The following is a 17,146-nucleotide window of genomic DNA, read 5'->3' on the forward strand; positions in this document are numbered from 1 at the left end:
TGAAAAAAAAACCTTGCTCCCACAGAGATTGTCAGGCTCAGAACAGGCTGGAAGAAGAGATGTGCAAGAGGCGAGTCCAGTGAGATAAGCATCCCAGAACAGAACCAAGTGGGGACTGAGGGCTGTCCAGTAGACCTAGGGCAAAGGCATTGGCTCCAAGACCAATAATGAACAGAAGGGGCATTAAAAGGCAAAAGGTAATGGTGATTTAACTGTCAGCAGGCCTTACAGTACAACTTCCTGCTGAAATTGCTGGAATGCCACAAAGGATCTCTGGCCAATCAGAAACCACGGGCAGCCAACACAGGTGTCCCCACAGGTGTGGGGGAAGTTAAAAGGGACCCCTGACAGTTAGGTCCAGTTGCGGATGACTCTGGGGTTGCAGCGCTCAACTTGCTTTACTGGCCGAGGGAGCCGGCGTACAGCTTCCGGGTCATGTGGCCAGCATGACTAAGCCGCTTCTGGCAAACCAGAGCAGTACACGGAAATGCAGTTTACCTTCCCGCTGGAGCGGTACCTATTTATCTACTTGCACTTTGACGTGTTTTCGACTGCTAGGTTAGCAGGAGCTGGGACTGAGCAATGGGAGCTCACCCCGTCGCGGGGATTGAAACTGCCGACCTTCTGATTGGCAAGCCCTAGGCTCTGTGGTTTAGACCACAGCGCCACCCGCTGTCATAAAAGGTAAAGGGACCCCTGACCATTCGGTCCAGTTGTGGCCGACTCTGGGGTTGCGGCGCTCATCTCACTTTATTGGCTGAGGGAGCCGGGGTACAGCTTCTGGGTCATGTGGCCAGCATGACTAAGTAGCTTCTGGCGAACCAGAGCAGCGCGTGGAAACGCCGTTTACCTTCCCGCTGGAGCGGTACCTATTTATCTACTTGCACTTTGACATGCTTTCGAACTGTTGGGTTGACAGGAGCAGGGACCGAGCCGGAGGATGGTTTTGGTTACTTTTCGGGAGGTAATTAATAGCTAAAGAAAGATGCCCACTTGCATTAGATATGGCAAAGGTTCTGGGCACTGATTAGGTTTGCACTGCTGTTATAGTTTACCCCACACTTAACAGCCGCTGAGGGATGAAATTTGGCAGGAACCACTTTGGCTTCCTTCGATTCTTTAGCAATAGCACTATGCTCATTGCCCAGTGCAAAGCAAGTGTGGGCACATGGTTCCAGGGCATGTGAAGAGTTTCAGATGAACTGAGCTTCTCAATAAGAACACCCTTAAAACTAGAATGTCATGACTATGAGGGAAATATGAGTGAGGTGTGAGAGAAATACATTGTGCCTGTTGAACTGATCGTATCAAACCAAGGGACACTTGGCTAGAACCTGCTACAATATAAATTTGCAGCCACTTTTTTGGTGTCTGTTAAAACCTGTAGGAAACCTGAGGAAACAGGGATACAAAATACAACTCCTCCAGTGGCCTTCATCTATCCATTTTTGCTGCTGTTTTTCCTCCTGTTGGCAATAGTTTCTGGAAGTCTGAAGGAAGAATTCCCTCGGCACATATATATATATATATATCTGCAGAACATTTTCTGCTATGAATTTTTATTCACATTTCTGATACCAAATGATACAATATCACCAAAACCCAGACAACAGCTTTCCCTTAGTAGTTCAGTAAGTAAAATTCATTAAAACAAAATAAGCTAATAGGTTTTTTAAGTGTTCTTATAACTAGCCATTTGTTGCAGGCAGGAATCCAAGAAAAAAGATGCCCTCTGGTGGCTACTTGTCAGATATTTCCAGTGATGTATAGGAGCTTATAAGAGCTAATAATACTGTACCCTTGGTAAATTGTGAAGAATGAGCTACGTGCCTCCCCCCCTAAAAAATTAGAAATGCCATTGGGAAGTTACTGAGGATCAGGCGTTAGTGCCAAGCTGAAAAGGCATATTTCTTGTGTTTGCAGTTTCTGCTTTTCTATTCAGCCTGGACAAAATGTTCTCCCCGGTTTAATGTGGTATTTTAAATCATCGCTGATCATGACATTCCACTGCAGTTGCACATGGGCGCATATAATGTACTGATAGTTCCTCCCAGTTGGAGGAAATATAACCAGAAGTAAGAACCAGGGCCGTCTTAAGCATATCCGGCGCCGTGGTGCAAAGATCCCTCCGGTGCCCCCCCCAGCAACTCCAAAACAAGGGAGGGGGCAGTGGAAAATGTCCTCTGCCTCCCCCACCGCCCTGATCCTGGTGTGGTGGCAGTGATCAAGCAGGAAAACGTGCTGGTGGACATGCTGTCTGGCGTCGGGGCACCTGAGAAGGCAGCCTGGGAAGGCTACGCACCACTTTTCACCAGGAAGCAGGAGGAGGACAACGACCGGGAGCAGGGCTGTCTTTAGCAGATGGAGAGGCTTGGGAGGGAAGCTGTGTGCCTCTGCAGGGATCGCTCTCCTCCTGCGGAGGCTTGGGAAGGAAGCTGCACGTCCGCCACCATATAGTTGGCGGGCCCAGCTGGCGGGTGTGCAGGGAAAGGGGAGGCGGCTGGCAAAGCCGTGCAGCTCCCCCACTCGCTAGGGCGCCCCTGAGAGGCCGGCGCCCTGGCGCAATGAACCACCAAGACCAATGGGAAGCACGGCTCTGGTAAGAAGATGCAGCTGGGCATTCTGTTGCATCTGATGCTCAGCTGTACTAGGTGGTGATACATGCGATATTCTTGACAGTAGTTTCTTCTGATCCAGTGCAGAAACTTCAGATCTGTTTTCTTTTGCCATGAATGTTCTTTGTATTCCTGGATATAACATTTTTAATAATAAAAAGATGTGGCTGAGGCGAGGCCAAATTAACAACTATGCAACAGGGAAAGTTGGTGAAAAGCTCTTTGTGGCTTTCAAATGACTAGTTCATCTCTTATTGATTATTTATTTCTCTGTTACTATTATTATTATTTGTTTAGTGTGCATAACCTCCTACCCTGATTAAGGTCCTTATAACTTGGTCCCTTTTCAAGGAAAATATCTGCTATAGTAAGCCACATGCCCTAACAGTTTAGACCGGTGCTCTTGATGTTCTTTGCAGCTTTTCATATTCTCCACCTTTTTTATATATATAAAAAAATGAATGCTAATTTGCAAGAATAGGTAACATAGAAGTTTCCCCTGGAATGGTTCATTTCAGTCTAGAACCAAACCACAATCCTTTGTATATGAACATTAAATAAATGTGTGATTTTGTTTATAAAAGTATGCCGTACCATATTTAAGTATAATTTTAGCATTTATATGTAATTGTTTTAACAAACGCAAAAAATATGGATGTCAAGTGTCTGGTGAACTCTTTAGGTGTGAAAATGAATTTATCAAATAAATAAAATAAATAATGTTGTGTTGTTTAGTGGTCATATGAATTTATAGCCATTTTTATACTTCACTGTTTAATCTGCATTCCTATATTCAACAATATTACCACTTTGCCTGCAGTTCTTTCCCCATTATGCTTTGAGAGCACACTGGGCATTCAAAAATGTTAGTTTAAAAATAGAAACTGACAGGGATGGTTTGTTGGTCTAAGGATGAGGTTCAGAATAACGAACTTCCTTAAAATAGCGGAGTCAGCTAATCTTTGCTGGTGATTTTTTTTAAAAAGTGCCTTACAGCATTGTGTGTCCAAAACAAAGCTCTCTGTTATATATAAATAGAATTTCATCTTTTCTGTGTTAGTATAACACAGAGCCATACAAAAGATTCACTGACAAGTTACCAAGACGAAGTGGGTTACTCAGTCCCTCCTGGCATTCATTGACACCTTCACCTGGTAGTCTCCATTCCCCTAGGATTGGTTTACCGTATTTTTCACCCCATAGGATGCACCGGCCCATAGGACGCACCTAGATTTTGGGGGGGAAATAAAGGGGGGGAAATTATTTTTTCCCCCACCCAGGCGCGGGGCTGGGACGGGAGAAGCCCGAGCTTCCCCCGACCCCAGCCCCCAGAACGGGTCACAGAGCGATGCCGAAGCTGAGCGCAGCTTCAGCATCGCTCTGGGAGCTTGCGCAACCTTCGGGAGCCCGGCGCGGCTTTGCGCCGGGCTCCCTAGGGCTGCGCAGAGCTTTCTGAAGCCTGGCGAGGGAGAGGGGTTCGTGCGCACCGACCCCTCTCGCTCACCAGGCTTCAGCAAAAGCCTGTATTTGCCCCATAGGACCCACACACATTTCCCCTTCATTTTTGGAGTGGAAAAAGTGCGTCCTATAGGGCGAAAAATACGGTAATTTGCACAGTTCTTTCTTTTGATTTGTCTTCTGCCAATATATATATTTATACTTTTTAAGCTTATGTTGTAGTGCGCAATAGGCACACATATCTCAGCCATCCACAGGTACTGTATTTACAAATCAGTTACCACCCCTGTGTGTTCCCTTTCATAAAATCATAGAATTTTAGGGTTGGAAGGGACTCCAAGGTCTCTAGACCAACTACTTGCAATGCAGGAATCTCAAGTGAAGCATCCATGACAGATGGCCATCTAACCTCTGCTTAAACACCTCCAGGGAAGGAGAGTCCACAATCTCCCAAGGCAGACAGTTCTACTGTCAAACAGCTTTTCCTGGGAAGAAATCTATTTCCAGTGGATTCTCTGCTATCTGTAGTGCTACTATTGCCGGTGTGAGGAATCCTTCACCTTTCAGATGTTGCTGAACCACAGCTTCTATCTGCCCTGGCAAGCAGATGATGGTAGTTGTAGCTGGCAACATTTGGAAGGTCAAATGTTCCTGACCCCTGTGATACTGGAACACCCCATGTGATTCCTCCAGCCTCTGTGTTTACCCAAATTAGACCTAAGATTCAGCCACAAGGGAGTGGCCACTATGTCTCAGACTAAGTAAAGAGTAGGATGTCTGGTTTAGTCATCTCTTAGGTACAAATCTGGAATTTCCTTCATAGGCAGAATCCAGCAAAGCAATGGAAATCAGCATCAGATTGCAAGAAAGGTGCGGTCTGTGTAGCCAACCTCTTTCCTCCATGTCTCCTGGTAACATTTGTGATGTGATGTCATGATGCTTCATGATTCCCTTCCCTCATTCCATATGGTCATCATGGCTTTCAGTCAAGTTAACTTAGACAATTTCCTCCTTGGCCACAGCAATTCATACGGGCTTAATTTCTGGCGTTGTTCTTACACATTTTTTTTTTTCATTTTTACTAGGTCTGTTTTATTTGAAGGTTGTATGGATCTTTTTACTACTGTACACTGCTTGGGGGGACTTGACGAAAGGGTTTAAAAGGCAAATCAATCCGTATTGCACACAACCGACTGCCTTGTTAAAAACACATAACGTGACAACACTTACAGTACAATTGTGTACCCCAAAGAAAGCCCCATTGAGTTCAATGGAGCTTACTCCCAGGTAAATAAGTTCAGGACTGCAATGTTAGTTGGGACTTCCACTGGACTGCATTTTTAAATTCTTAGGTTTCACCCGTATTTTGTCTTTGGAAAGAATTTTGCAATGCAAGTTGCTACAGAAACTTGAGTTTCTATACACAAAACAAGCCTCACCACAATGCACTCATTTTGACTATTGGTCAGATGTTTTAATATTAATGAAAGTTTATACCCTAATCCGAAAGCAAACATTCTCAATTCAAGATACACAAACTACAGTTCTAATTCATGTTGTTTATTGCTTTTTCCAGCACAGGCAGCTTTTTGCTGGGCACTCGCTTTAATACAGTTTCCTTCGACAACATGTCTAGAATGTGGCTAGTGCTTGGCTGCCTTTCAGACTTTTGGGATAAAGTTTTAAAATGCATAATTTATTACGCTTAGTTTCATTGGAACCATCTGCATTTATGTTAAACTGCCCACCTGCATTCAGGGTCAGTCAATTGCAAGTGTGGCCAAAACTCAGTATTTTTCTTTTCAAATAACTCTTCTGAATCATTATGAAATAGTGGCAAAGCATCTTTAATTATGTTGAGCAGGTTCTTTCTGGTGGGAGGGTTAGTAGACTGCAATATCACTTACAGGAGGGATGTTGGTTTTGTTGGACCCCAATTCCTATCACCCCCAGACAACATGGCCAATGGTCAGAAATGCAGAAGAAATGATAAAAATGGTGGATCATCAGAGGTGCTGGTGGAAGTCCAAAAAGATTGTATAAGATGTGAAGTTCTGTGGAATGTATAATAATTGGTATGTTGAAATTAATAAAAATTATATATAGAGAAAAATAGAAAGCACCACACTGGCTCCTTAGGCTGAGTGGGCAGATTTTGTCACCATTGACTTGATGTCTCCAAATGCCATGCCTTATTTTCTTCTATATGGCTGTGAGTTTGGGAATTGTGGGGTGTGTGTGTGTGTGTGAAGAAGAAATGGAACATTACAGGGAGGAAACTGGCCAAGGAAAGTCCCCCCTGGCCTTGTCTTTCCAAACATTTTGGAGTGCACTTGGTACGATCTCAATATTTTCTGAGAGTTCTCCAATAAAGCTTGGAACATCCACATCAATTGTGAGACTGGTTTGGTGGAATTTACTCACTATGGTGAGTAGGAAAATAAGAGTACCCCTAAATATTTTTTTAGGAAAAAAGCACTGGATGAAACTCTCACTGAGAAGATAAACTTTTGTCAAAATTTTATAGCTTCAGGTTGCAGTTGATGACACTGGGGGTTTATCTCATTGAATATTACTCTGTAAAAAAAAATACTCTGCAGGTAGAAAGCTGACAAGTCAGGAAAGGTTTCTAGCATCGTTTTTGACATGCTTGCTTTCTATTACAGGGTTTTTTTTCTGTATGAAAGAGCATTCTAATAAGGTAAGCTCCTACTGGTACAGCCCAGACACAGGAAGGGCACCTCAGTAAGAACTAGGCCTGGAGGTGAAAATGTCTAACCTACTCTCCTGGCTCTTAGCTGGTGCTCCAGAAGAGAGCTGATTTTGCCCCATAAGAGACAGGGGCGGGTGATGAATTCCATTTGCTATATCAAAACATATTCAGCTCCTTTCCAAATCCCCAGATGTTTGCTTAACCCCAGCACAAACCACTTCATTCAGTTTGATGTCAACTCTAGGTACCAAACGAAAAGGATGTTGTGGTCAGGATGCCATCTTGGGTTTCATTTTTAGGAGTGGGCAAGATTCTCAGTGAGGGTTTACACGCCTGCTTTTGAATCTCTTCAAGATGAAATTCAAGAGAGGGGGGGAAAGAACGGCATTTTTGGTTGCGGTTACTTTTATGACTTATAATATCTTCAACAATGTTTTCAAGAATGGCCAAAGAGTTTCCATGCCCCTCTTTACATTTTTAAACACTTAATGGATATGTGCATTTGGCATACATACTTAGTAAACAGGACCATACAATTCTAACAATATAGGCACTCCCTGTCTAGAAATAATTGGTTGGCCAGCTGTGTAGGTGCTGCTGATCATTGCTTACATGTGGTCTGTATATGTACTCTCACCCAAGCCTATTAAATGATGTCACTTTTCACAAATTTCATATTTTGTGTTTCTTTTTGGGGGGGATGGGCATTCCAGTGGCAGAATAATGGTCTCAGCTGAGAAATATGTCTGAACACAACACTGTGTATTTCTTTCTTTCTTAGTGAACGCATAGCTCTGTTAACTGGAGCTGGGTGCCAGATTCTCTTTGATTTCACATCAGAAACAGCATAATGTCACTTATTTAAGTGGAGGCATATTGATTTCCCTGAGTTTTGGCAAACCTCAGACAATAAAAGAACTTCTCCTTGCCAAAGATGGTTGACAGAATTGTGGATTTACAGCTCAGCTGTTTAGAAGGTTATGAGGGATAGCCTCACTTGAAAATGGTGGCTTGTTTGATTTAAAACAAAGGATATTGTGCTTGAGGGTGATGAGAATTGATTCAGATATAACCGAGTGTGTGTGGAGCAGCCAGGGTTGTACACATTTAGACCTATTTTTAAAAGCTGAAATCCAGCCAACTGGCTGTTTAGTGTAAATAGAAATGTGTGTGTGTGTGTGTGTGTGTGTGTGTGTGTGTGTGTGTGTGTTCATAAATCTAGCTCTTGGCTTATCTTCCTGAACAGCTGACTGGTACATTTCAACTTTTACAAAAAGTCTGTGCATGTTGGAATGGTAATCTGGGTGTTGGCTTGAAAGAAGAAGCATATATAAAGCCCAGGTTCACATACGGTTGCCCATTTAGCTACAAATGTTGTATAAGGCTTCTAATTCATTCAGGGCACGAGTGTTCACTGTTCCCTTCCCCTGCCCTTTTGTCTTCATATCATGTACATCATTTGGTCCACAAAGCCCTTTCTGGTGGTCCTGTCTCATATACTTGGACCAGTTTTGCTATTCATCAGCATGTTTTGTTTTGTTTTGAAAAGTCGCTGGCTGTTTAAAACACTAGAATCTGTTTCTTCTGGCAATCTGACTTTGGAGCCTCCGTCCAACGTAAATGAATCTTGAGGGTTCTCCCCACTTGGGCACATATAACTAAGCATTTCAGGTTTGGAAAAATCCAGCAAATTTATGTTGCAGGTGCAAGCTATCAAAACTTGTGGTTCTCTCATTTCAAGCCACAGAGGCAATCCTATCTCTGTAGTTTGTGAAACCAGTTTTACATTCTGATTGTAAATTACATGGTCCCTGCTTCCTTGATGGCTTTTTAAATTCTAGCTCTCGGGGCAAGCAAAGTCCCCAAAACACCCTACGAAGTGGGAGGAAGCTTGGCGTGCATTTAGATGGTTTCTGGAGAAATCGAAGTCAACATATTTCCAGAATTTGCGGTGGACCCAGGCAATAAAAGGTTCAGTCTAAGGCTGCACACGCTAATCCTCTAGCATGAGAAGACTTTCCTTCTCCCTGGCCCTCCAATTTTTGGAGATCTTATATTATTTTACCTGCTGTTTGTTTTAAGGCATTGTGCTGTACTTTGCACACAGAGAGAGAGAGAGTAATTACTGTATTTTTTGCTGTATAAGACTCGCTTTTTCCCTCCTAAAAAGTAAGGGGAAATGTGTGTGTGTCTTATGGAATGAATGCAGGCTGCGCAGCTATCCCAGAAGCCAGAACAGCAAGAGGGATCGCTGCTTTCACTGCGCAGCGATCCCTCTTGCTGTTCTGGCTTCTGAGATTCAGAATATATTTTTTTTCTTGTTTTCCTCCTACAAAAAGTCTTGTGGTCTGGTGCGTCTTATAGAGCGAAAAATACGGTACGCGTGGAGGCAGTGTGCCTCTTGTTAATAACAAGTAGGGAGAGTTTCGCTGCATTCAAGTCCACATGCATCTGCTCAGCCACTATGGTAAGAGGATGCTGGGCAAAATGGGTCTTTGGACTGACCCAGCAGAACTCTTCTTACGTACAACAACAACGGAGTAAAGTAAGACTTACTTCTCAGTAAACAGCATGCATTGAACTGAATGACATATGTACGAAGAGATTCCTCCCTATCCCCTGGGTCAATCCAATACATATTGCTTCCTGAGGGAAAGGACAAGACGTACAGAATTTCATGTACAGAATCTCACCAGCCTGGGCAGCTGAATTGAGGGAGAAGCCACTGCATCCAGGTGGACTTCTTTCTTTCCTTTTCAAAGCTGGCATGATTGTTTGGTTTACTGTAGAGTTTCAAATCTAAGGCTAGTCTACTCATTTATATTCTGGAAGAAATAGAGGGTAGAGGGAGAGAGAGAGCGCTATAAATGATTTCTTGCAACAGTGTATAAATGACTGAGGCTGCAGCCTTAATTTCCTATTGCTCTCCAGCATAAATAGGTTTTGCAGCCTATTCTGAAAGCCATCAATGAGCCTTCTTCTGGAAAGGGCCACCTCTGAGAAAGTCTTGCTCAAATGTGCCCCAAAGGTAACTGGTAGTCTGCAGAAACACTGTAAGATTTTGTTTCTGTTCTCCACATGCTCCAGAAGGCAAGGAGCATAGTTTAGCATCAGCTAAAGCTTGGACCATAAAGAAGGTTGATCGTCGAAGAATTGATGCTTTTGAATTATGGTGCTGGAGGAGACTCTTGAGAAGATCAAACCTCTCCATTCTGAAGGAAATCAGCCCTGAGTGCTCACTGGAAGGACAGATCATGAAGCTGAGGCTCCAATACTTTGGCCACCTCATGAGAAGAGAAGACTCCCTGGAAAAGACCCTGATGTTGGGAAAGATGGAGGGCAAAAGGAGAAGGGGACGACAGAGGACGAGATGGTTGGATAGTGTTCTCGAAGCTACAAACATGAGTCTGACCAAACTGCGGGAGGCAGTGGAAGACAGGAGTGCCTGGCATGCTCTGGTCCATGGGGTCACGAAGAGTCGGACACGACTAAACGACTAAACAACAACAAAGCTTGTGAGTTTTCTTCAAGGTAGTCACACTTAGAAAGCACTGCACAGGTCAATCCAGTGATATGGATGAGGATGGTAAGATTCTTCATCTTTAAGAGTGCGCGCAGCGTACATAACAAAGTCACTCATAGATGCTGTTGGTCATAACCACTAATTGTTCTTCTAGAGAAAGTACTGGCCCCCAGATCACCTCCATGAACCAGTTCTGGTAAGTCAATACCCTGATAAGCCCAGGTGAATTGTCTCTCAGAGAGCATTTCATCTGCTATCAACATAAAAACTCCTTATCTGTATTCAACATCAGTCTGTTCAGCTTCATGCATCACCACCAGCTACAAAAACTGGTTTAGTACTGAAACAGCAGCTACTTACTTAACAAAATAAAAAATATAAGGAGACCCCTGACCGTTAAGTCCGGTCGCGGATGACTCTGGGGTTGTGGCGCTCATCTCGCTTTATTGGCCAAGGGAGCCGGCGTTCAGCTTCCGGGTCATGTGGCCAGCATGACTAAGCCGCTTCTGGCGAACCAGAGCAGTGCACGGAAACGCCGTTTACCTTCCCGCTGGAGCGGTACCTATTTATCTACTTGCACTTTGACATGCTTTAGAACTGCTAGGTTGGCAGGAGCATGGACTGAGCAACGGGAGCTCACCCCGTCGCAGGGATTCGAACCACCGACCTTCTGATCGGCAAGCCCTAGGCTCTGTGGTTTAGATCACAGTGCCACCCGCGTCCCTTACTTAACAAAATAGAGAGCAATTATTTCTCTAGTTTGAGGCTACCAGTCTGCATGGCTAAGTATGGGCTGGTTTTCACTGAGATGGTTTCCTGTATCTGGGTTACATCATTTCAGGTGAGGGTTTGCTCAGTTGAATGCTCCTCTGTACAAAAGGATTCCCTCTACAAAGGGAGAGAGGGCGGAAGGGAGATCAGAGGAAGAGGCAAGGCTAGAATCCTTCTTCTTCTTTCTGTATAGAGAGGCAGGTTTTCCCCCAGTGTTTTTCAATTGACCTTGCAGAAGCCTCCAAGGGTTTCGTACAAGAAGCAAGACAGGATTGAAACAAGTCACACAAAGTCAACTCAGCTGCTGACTTCACAGCTATATATTTGAAGACGATGGCTAAATAAACTTCATTTTTAATTTTCTCACATTGGTACAACGCAGTTTATTGCCTAGTAACAGCCTATGAAAAATAAATAGATGAATTGAAGAAATATGAATCGCTCTGCTTTATAACACCCCAGAGTCGCAGCTCAGCTCAAAGCATCAGCTGGCAGAACTTGGTCCCTCTCCAGACATTTCAGCAGGACTCAGCCAAACATACACCAGCTGAAGAGTTGGCCTCTGATATCCCCATCTGGGCCATATTCTTTCCCCAGTCCTTTTATACAAATGCAAATTGTCTTAAGCATATAAAATCTTTGTTCTATCTTAAGCAATATCCCACAGCTAAGCCAAGCGATAAACCATGTTTGCTCAAGTGATAACTGATATATATTCTACATATGCACATAATTTTCTAATGTGAATGGCTATTATTGCCCCTGAAAGATTCCATTATTTGGAATACATGATGCACTCATTTTAAGAAGAACAATACGAATGATGCAAAAAAGGAGGGAAGTCATCTGTTTTGGAATACTTTGAATTAATGTGTGCATGCTCATTATTCAACAGTGAGGCAACATTTTGGACTAAGTTCTAGGAGAGGCTGAAGAAGAGTGAAGCTCCTCCTTCTCCACTCCTGCTGTAGACTAAGGTCACAACTGTTCTGAAACACAGGAAGCTCCTTATACCTAGTCAGACCACTGAATCGCCTAGCTCAGCAGAAGCATCTCACGCTACACTCGGGTACCAACAGGAGAGTCACTGTTGCTTATTGGGAGAGGTGAGGTGGTGGAGAGGTTGGCATGATGCAAACACATTGGCAGGAACCTCGGACTGGCTCCAGAGGTGCAGCTACACCACACCCAACTCCCTAGTTGCAGCAGATCAGCTGGGCTCTTGGCCTATTTAGCAAAGCCTTTTGGCAAACGAAGGTGTTTGACTGTTGGGGACGCTGTGCTGGATCTTTTTAATAGGGTTTCATACCAAGAAACAAAGAAAATAAAACAGACCCAGGACTTTCTGCAGAATGTGCTCTGTCACTAAGGCCCCTCAGCTGTTCACTGCGGTTTTTGATTCCTGATCAGCATGGGGGCCAGGATGAGTGCACCTGCTACTGTCTATGCCTGCACTCAACTGTACATTATAAAATGAATACATCTGTGATGTGCTATTTGCTAACAGACTTGGCAATGTACTTTATTTCTTTAAAAGTAAGAGATTTACCAAAAATGAGTTGAATTATTGTTGAGGAGTATGCTATTTTAAATGGTGTGGATTACTTTGCATTTACACCAAGAGATAGTCTTCGAAAACTGTCACCCATTATCTTTAATGTAATTTATCAAAAACTTGTGAACAGACTTAATGATTCTCAGATTATTTTACCCTTTGGGTGACCCTGATCCAGACTTCAACTCAGCCAACTAATTCCTTGCCTCGTTCATTAAGATTAGGGTTGAAAACGAAAAAAAAATCATTAAGTGTCTGTGCAACGAGAGCAGGACAATTTCTTGGCTTGCTAACAGCAAGAGATCCAAATTAATTCCATACAGAAAGAAAGAAAGAAAGAAAGAAAGAAAGAAAGAAAGAATTCAAAGCTGCGTGTTCCATAAGAAAATGTGGCAATGGCAACTACTTTTCAAAAGACAGATTAGTGGAGGATAGGTCTAGCGATGGTAATAAGCAATAATGGTGAAATGGAACTTCATGAACAGTAGCAGTATACCCATATACATTGGGAGCTAGCAGGCAATTGGGCTGCTTATGAACTTCCAGAAGCATCTTACTCACCCCTCCTGGAAGCAGAAAGCAGAATGTTCAATGATAAGGGTTTTGATCTGATCCAGCAAGGCATTTCACTGTTCTGGTTATGGAATTACATGTTGTTTCTGTTGGAGAGAGGGGTTTCCAAACAAGATCCTCTTACTCTCTCATAGTAGAGATTGCCATGGTGATTGCCACAATGGTGATTGCTACCAAGCACATTAAAACTTGTTTAGATTTACATCTGCCTTCACCCACCTTTAAACAAGTGTTCTCCCTGAAAATACTCAGGCTAGAATAAATCACAGAAACTTAGCTTGCAAATAAGTGAATGTTTTACTCACAGTGTTTCCAGAAGTTATAGCAAACAAGTTTTCATCTGCAGGCAGTTAAAGATGAAAAGATGAAAAAAACAACTTTCAAAGGCAAATAACTTTTTCTTTTAAAAGAAAAAAATATTGTACAGTGGTGCCTCGCAAGACGAAATTAATCTGTTCCGCGAGTCTTCGTCTTGCGGTTTTTTCATCTTGCGAAGCACGGCTATTAGCGGCTTAGCGGCTATTAGCGGCTTAGCGGCTTAGCGGCTATTAACGGCTTAGCGGCTTTAAGAAAAAGGAAACAAACCCACAAGAACTCGTAAGATGTTTCATCTTGCGAAGCAAGCCCATAGGGAAATTCGTCTTGCGAAGCACCTCAAAAAACAAGAAACCCTTTCGTCTAGCGGGTTTTTCGTCTTGCAAGGCATTCGTCTTGCGGGGCACCACTGTATTACTGTTATGGTATAAGGAATAGAAGCAGCAAATGGGAAAAGAATATTGATTGATATATGTGTCCATCAGTTGAAATATATGCCTATCCCTGATCAGTAGGTGTTTTTCAAATGTGTGTTTTCAATTGAGTAAGGGCTGAAGAGTGAGCCTCACTGGTCCTGCCCACTCACTCCCACATGTGCCAAAGAATGGACAAGAATCTTGTATCCCATGTGGCCCTAATGTGGACCATAACAGGGGCTCTCTTAGAGTTCTTGCCAGGTGCGACAGAGTCACAATGCTAGCTTCCCACCAGGTGGGTTGCTGTTGCCTTCTGGGAAAGGGAGCAGAGAAGGGAAGAGAGGACAGTGTGGTGCAAGCACACCAGAACTGGTCTCCTCCTGCAGCTGCATTTGGCCTGTAGCTCCATCTCCACACAACAAGCCCCTTTGGCCCTTATGCATTTCAGCTTCTATTTCTTCTACGCATGCTGGTATAGACAAAAGCTCCGGTTTACACATCTGGTAGCAGCACTGTGCAACACTGTTTTCTCCTGCATTTTGCCACTTTAGGCTGCAGGGAATGAGTATACACTTGGGAGAGGACCCCTGCACAGAGAAGGAGAGTGAAGGAGGCAGGCAAATGTAACTTCAGAGCCTCTTCCAGCTAAGCTACTGCCCTTCTCCAAGACAGTCAATGGACACGAACTCCACCGTGGGTGATATCAGCTCCATAGTAGGAAAGATCCTGGTGAGTTCTTTTTTTATATTGTTTTACTGTGATTTTATTATGCACATTGGTTTTACTTAAACTGTGGTGGATGGATTTGGTTCCTAGTCATGATGTAATAAATTACTATTACCAGCTATTTCTTTCAATACTACTGGTGGTGATGCCTCTCCTCCTCTGCTTCTCTGAATTTCTCATTATTTCAGCCTTCAGTTCAATTCTCCAAATTGTGGTATTATTATTTTTAATCCTCATGAAAATCCGCATGAATTTTATTGCAAAATTTTCCCATCAAAGTTATTTTATTTGTAATTTTGACCAGCTCTCTCTCTCTCTCTCTCTCTCTCCTCTCTCTCTCCCTCTTTCTTTCTTTCTTTCTAAGAAAAAAAGTGCTAGTACTCACAACGAAGTTGTTACAATAAGTGCCACACTTTTAACATTTGGGAAAAAAGATCCTGGTACTGTGTGCTCTTGAGTACCCCCAGAAAAAAGCGCTGGTTTTGACTAATGTACACATTGTTGCAGGGACGCAGGTGGCGCTGTGGTTGAAACCACAGAGCCGAGGGCTTGCTGATCAGAAGCTCGGCAGTTCGAATCCCCATGACGGGGTGAGCTCCCATTGCTCGGTCCCAGCTCCTGCCCACCTAGCAGTTCGAAAGCACGTCAAGTGCAAGTAGATAAATAGGTACCGCTCTGGCGGGAAGGTAAATGGCATTTCCGTGTGCTGCTCTGGTTCGCCAGAAGCGGCTTAGTCATGCTGGCCACATGACCCGGAAGCTGTACGCTGGTTCCCTTGGCCAGTAAAGCGAGATGAGCGCCGCAACCCCAGAGTTGTCCGCGACTGGACCTAACAGTCAGGGGTCCCCTTTACCCCCTTTACACATTGTTGCAAAGCAATGTTCCTTAATGCAACACACTTTTGTACACATTGGCTGATTGGAGTAATGCATTGCAAATTCAGAAAACTGTTAACTTCAAATGATAGTTGTCTTTCTGTGTATATTGCTCTGAGATGTGTGAATTAGGTAAAGGTAAAGGTACCCCTGCCCATACGGGCCAATCTTGACAGACTCTAGGGTTGTGCGCTCATCTCACTCTAGAGGCTGGGAGCCAGCGCTGTAAGTCCCTCTCTGGCGGGAAGGTAAACGGCGTTTCCATGCGCTGCTCTGGTTTGCCAGAAGCGGTTTAGTTATGCTGGCCACATGACCCGGAAGCTGTCTGCGGACAAACGCCGGCTCCCTTGGCTTGAAAGCGAGATGAACATGCAAAGATGAGTCATCCGTGATTGGACTTAACGCTCAGGGGTCCCTTTACCTTTACCTGATCATAACAGTGGCTTTGTTCAAGTGTGTGTGTGTGTGTGTCGGGGTGGTGGTGATTAGATAGGTGGTTAAAGGCTAAAGGTAAAGGTAAAGGTACCCCTGCCCGTACGGGCCAGTCATGTCCGACTCTAGGGTTGTGCGCCCATCTCACTCAAGAGGCCGGGGGCCAGCGCTGTCCGAAGACACTTCTGGGTCACGTGGCTAGCGTGACAAAGCTGCTCTGGCGAGCCAGCACCAGCGCAGCACACGGAAACGCCGTTTACCTTCCCGCTATAAAGCGGTACCTATTTATCTACTTGCACTTAAGGGTGCTTTCGAACTGCTAGGTGGGCAGGAGCTGGGACCAAACGACGGGAGCTCACCCCGTCATGGGGATTTGAACCGCCGACCATGCGATCGGCAAGTCCTAGGCGCTGAGGTTTTACCCACAGCGCCACCCGCGTCCCTTGTGAATTAGGTAGTTTTACATTAAAGTGCAAATGCAAAAACCAAAACCAAAACTTACTACTGTGTCAGAGAGAAGGGCCTGACAGGCATGCTTCTTCGCGCCCCCCCCCCCCCAGTAAAAAGAGATTGTGTGGCTTTTTTCTTCTTTTAGTTAGTATTTGTACTGTATTTGCTAGAAAATGTATTTTACAAAAACATAAACTGTTTAAGGGGGGGGGGAACATATGCAGTGTAACAGCAGCAAAGCAGGTTGGCTGGTTCCCACCTCCCCCCGGTGGAAATAATGACACATGATGCAAGTATTTAGGTTAATGGGCTAAAAATGGCCACAACTTTATTGGTTACAGGTGATGAGCGGTATTGGCTTAGGCATTGGTCCTAACCGACTATCTGGCTTCAGCCTGTTTGCTTGAAGTCTGGGAAGGGTTAACCGCCAGTAGGGGGAGACCCGCTGATGCAAATCAGCTAGCAACTCCCCCGGGGTCACTGCTTGGGGGCATGCGTTTGGCCCTCACCTCCATAGGCTTCGGACAGGGCCACGCCCTCCGGAATCTTTTACCGGACTACCCTTCAAAATCCGGGGGAGGTTGCCTTTGATTGGACTTAACCGTCCAGGAGTCCTTTACCTTTACCTTATAAGGGATAGAAGATAGGGTGCAGCAAAAGGGAAAAATAAAGAAAACACCATGGAAAACAGGATGGGAAGTCGATAAACCAAAAGACTTTAACA

Source organism: Podarcis raffonei, chromosome 5, assembly GCF_027172205.1.
Source record: "Podarcis raffonei isolate rPodRaf1 chromosome 5, rPodRaf1.pri, whole genome shotgun sequence".
NCBI lineage: Eukaryota > Metazoa > Chordata > Lepidosauria > Squamata > Lacertidae > Podarcis > Podarcis raffonei.